Source organism: Lathyrus oleraceus, chromosome 1, assembly GCF_024323335.1.
Source record: "Lathyrus oleraceus cultivar Zhongwan6 chromosome 1, CAAS_Psat_ZW6_1.0, whole genome shotgun sequence".
NCBI classification, from domain to species: Eukaryota; Viridiplantae; Streptophyta; class Magnoliopsida; order Fabales; family Fabaceae; genus Lathyrus; species Lathyrus oleraceus.
In genome coordinates, this window is record NC_066579.1 from 275,668,665 (window position 1) to 275,673,258 (window position 4,594).

A 4,594-nucleotide genomic window follows, 5' to 3' on the forward strand; every position below is an offset into this window, starting at 1 on the left:
TAGGAGTACCTATGATGTTTTGGGTGCTTAAAACCTTCCCATTGTATAACCAACCCCCTTACCCCGATCTCTGACATTTTTATTAGTTTTTGATTCGATAAAACTTCTCGGTTTTTGTTCGCTTTCTAACCTTTCCTTTGGATAAATAGAAGTGTGGTGGCGACTCGACTTGTATGATTTAATTTTGATTTAGTCAATAAATCTAAAGGTAACGAATACCTCGCTACAGAAGTCATGACACATCAGCCCTCAACCAGGAGGAAACCGCCACGATACCATGAACTTTCCCATTCACACACATGGCGGGCGCCATGAAGGGGTGGCGGGCACCACCTTTGCATTTCACGTTCCCACTAAGGAGAAGTTGAAGGGCATCATGGTCTTTGCATGCTGCTGAGTTCCTCTATAAATAGGTCGTTCTAGTTCATTTCCAAATCATCTAACTTAGTTTATAACACTAAGACTATAATATCATCTGTAAAAGTGGTAATTCGTCACATCGAGGGGTTATCGCACCTTAGTGTAATTGAGTTGGAGCACTTTGATTTTGCCGTCATCTTTATTTTCAAAATCAAAGGTTTATTTATTTCATTGTACCAAATTTAAAGCCACCGTTTGGAGCAGGTTCTAATTTAATTGCCTTTTTATTTTACTTGCCATGCCTTACTTTATTTAATTCCTTGTCATGCTTTACTTTATTTAATTTCTTGCCATTGTCTTTACATTATTTAATTTTAATCGCCGTTATCTTTATTGCTCGTTTTAATCGTTTTACACGCTTTACTTGTTCTTCACGCCTTACATTTTAAAGTTCTTTTCATCATGTTCAACATCGTTGTATTTGTTTGTATTACCATGTCTGGCTAAATCTTTTAAAGGTTAGAATGTAAGGATCGCGGTTAAACAGATGTTTCACATATTGAATCTGTAGAAATGCTTTAAAGGCTGTTTTTATTTTTAATTCAAGTTTTCTGAAATAAACTTGGTTAGTTTTAAATACTCAAGGAGTGCGAAAGCACCCTGGCTTAGTTAACTAGGAATTTTTATCACTTTAAGGAAAAACGATTTTTGAAACTGTTTTTGGACGCGTTGATAGATTTAAAATCAGGAAACTCCTTGGGTAAACTTTCCAAATCAAAATCACTTTTCAACTAAGTTTACGAGTCTTATTTCTTAAAAATAAGTTTACTACTTTAGCGTTCTGCGCATCTTTTATAAGTGACAATAAAAGGCCTTAATTTAAGGGTAAACTCAGTTCTGAATACGCGAAAGCGACAATTCCTGTTAAATAGATTCTTTTCAAGAGTAGAAAATATTGTCCCATAAGTAGTTCTATTTAGACAATTGAAACATCATTTAACTGACGTGAATTACATGCAAACCTATCTTTATCTGCACTGTATTTATCATTTCCTTTATTTACTGTTATTTTGCAACATCAATATCTCTTTTGTGCTGCCTTAGATAAACATCGTAACAATAGTAATCGATAGATTGACGATTTGGTCTCTGTGGGATCGATATTCTTTTTATTACTCTGACGTGATTCGTGCACTTGCGAATTAACCGGTCAAGTTTTTGGCGCCGTTTCCATGGACCAACTTCGTCAAATTTAGTACCCTGTCGTTACACCGTCTAGACTAAGGCATTATTAGTCGGTAAATGCGAAGAACCCGTAGTACCGGAAATTTAGTAGATCCCTTAGCGGAACTCGAACGTTACACTCGTACACGCCTCTTACTCATCCGAATTAAGAGAGCTATGGCCGAGAATCGCGATCGGAGACCTCTTAAGGAATTTGCCCAACCCTCTGACGAGGAACCTAGTTCTAGTATAGTAAACCCCCTCATTCTTCCCAACAATTTCGAACTAAAACCATCTTTACTGTAATTAGTGCAACAGAACCAATTCGCGGGTCTCGCTTCTGAGAACCCAAATCAACATTTAAAAGTCTTTATCCAACTGGCCGACACCTTTAAGTCAACGATGCTTCACCTGATGCGATTCGTTTAAGATTATTTCCTTTCTCCCTCAGAGATAGAGCATGTTCATGGTTGGATTCACTTTCAGCTAACTCAATAGCTACCTGGGAAGACCTTAGAAGAGTATTCCTTGCTAGATATTTTCCCCCTAGTAAGACTGCTGTTCTTCGAAACCAAATAACTAGATTTACTCAAAACCAAGGAGAATCACTTTTTGAAGCTTGGGAGAGATACAAAGATCTATTAAGAGTCTGTCCACACCATGGCCTAGAATAATGGTTGATCGTTCATACCTTCTACAATGGACTCCATTATAACACAAAGATGAGCATCGACGCTGCCGCTGGTGGCGCGTTGATGAACAAACCTTACCCTGAAGCTTGTGACCTAATTGAGGATATGGCCCAAAACCATTACCAATGGGGAACTGAATGAGCATCAGTAGAGAAAAAGGAGACCCAAGGTGGAATACATGAGATAAGCTCTATGGACATGATGCAGGAGAAAATGGACGCTTTAGCCCTTAAGGTCGAACATATTTCTACAAACACTAACACCGCAATGGTAGTCCACACAGAGTGTGAACTTTGTGGATCTAAAGGACACGAATCGGCAGAATGTAACCTTTTGAACAACCTGAACACCGACCAAGTGAATTACGCCCAAGGTAACCCATTTTCAAACACCTACAACCCTGGATGGAAGAATCACCCGAATTTTTCCTATAAAAACCAGAACACTATCCAAAATTATGCACCTCAAAGACCACAAGGTTATCAAGCCCAAAAACCAAATCAACCTATGCAAGTTGTGCCCCAGAAGTCTAACCTTGAGAAGATCATGGAGAACTTTATATCAGGCCAGACTCAGCAAAACAAAGAATTCCTAAACCAGAACATTCACGTAAACAAACTGATAACGCAATTAGGGACCAAGGTTGATCAGATAATCACTCACAACAAGATGCTTGAAACCTAGATCTCACAGGTAGCATAAAACCAAGCCCCACAAACTACACCTGGAGGACAATTCCCTTGGCAACCTTAACTCAACCCTCGAGGGCAGGCTAACACTATCTCATTACAAAGTGGGACCGCTTATGAAGGGCCTCATAACCCAGCAATGAGTGAGTCCAAAGCTTCTAAAGAAAATATACCTACAAACCAAGGAGAAGAACCAGTGGAACCTGAAAAACAAACCGACCAAGAAGGAGAAGCCAAGGATAAAACTTACAAACCACCACCCTTGTACAAACCACCAATCCCATATCCGCAAAGACTTAAACAAACCAAAATCAATAACCAATACCAAAAATTTATAAAAGTAATAGAGAAGCTTCATGTAGAGATTCCTTTCACCGAAGCCATCACCCAAGTTCCATCTTACGCCAAATTTCTCAAAGACATCTTAACCAACAAGCATAGGCTTGACGATCCCAAACCATTGGAATGCAACTTTATTTTAGAGAATAAACTTGCTAAGAAGGAGAAAGACCCTGGGAGTTTTTATATACCTTGCATTTTAGGGAATCATGTGATCGACAAAGCTTTCCTAGACTTGGGCGCTAGTGTGAGTTTAATTCCCTTAGTTGTGTGTAAAAGGTTAAACTTAGGAGAATTACAACCAACTAAGATGTCCCTCCAATTAGCCGATAGATCTGTTAAGTATCCTGTAGGCATATTAGAAGACATCCCCATTAGGATCGGTCAACTTTATATCCCGATAGACTTTATGGTCATGGATATCAAGGAAGACGATGATATCCCTATCCTTTTAGGTAGACCATTTTTATCAACACTCGGAGCTATAATAGATGTTAAAAGAGGAAAATTAACTTTTGAAGTAGGAGATGAAAAGATAGAGTTTATTCTTTCAAAGTTCCTGATGGCACCAATCATAGGAGACGCATGTTACACGATTGATATCATAGATGAATGCATAAGGGAATTTGATCAAGAAGAACCTATGATCGAACCACTTTCAAACCCGAATGAAAAGGATGACGAGCTAAAGGAAACAGAACCTCACACTAACGAATGTTTGGCCCTTACTCCAGACCTTTCACCAAACTCTCAAAAACCAGCTCAAGAACTTAAGAAATTGCTCAAGAACCTAAGATACGAGTTTTTGGATAAAGAAATGAACCACCCAGTAATAGTTAGTGCCACCTTAAACCAAGACGAGACAAACCAACTCTTGAATGTTTTACGAAGATACCCCTCTGCCTTAGGATATAACATCTTTGATTTAAAAGGTATAAGCCCATCCGTATGTATGCACAAGATCTCGCTAGAGGAGGATTCAAAACCTTCCAGAGAACATCAGAGAAGAATCAACCCTGTAATGAGTGAGGTGGTAAAGAAGGAAGTCTTTAAACTGCTAGAAGCTAGTATAATCTATCAGATCTCCGATAGTAAATGGGTAAGTCATGTACATGTGGTACCCAAAAAGGGAGGCATCACAGTCGTGCATAACAAAAAGGGCGAGCATGTGGCTAAACGTATAGAAGGCGGACGACGTATGTGCATAGACTATAGGAAACTCAATAAGGCAACTAGGAAAGACCATTTCCCCCTTCCATTCATAGATCAAATGCTTGAGCGTCTTGCCAG

General features: G+C 39.0%; 1 non-coding gene across 1 annotated transcript; it reads right to left on the minus strand.

Annotated features, from left to right (window-relative positions):
• Window positions 1-2,144: 2,144 nt before the first annotated feature.
• Window positions 2,145-2,251, minus strand: LOC127117048 (small nucleolar RNA R71). The gene has a single exon (XR_007801810.1). It is a non-coding gene; the product is annotated as a small nucleolar RNA R71 (small nucleolar RNA).
• Window positions 2,252-4,594: the final 2,343 nt, after the last annotated feature.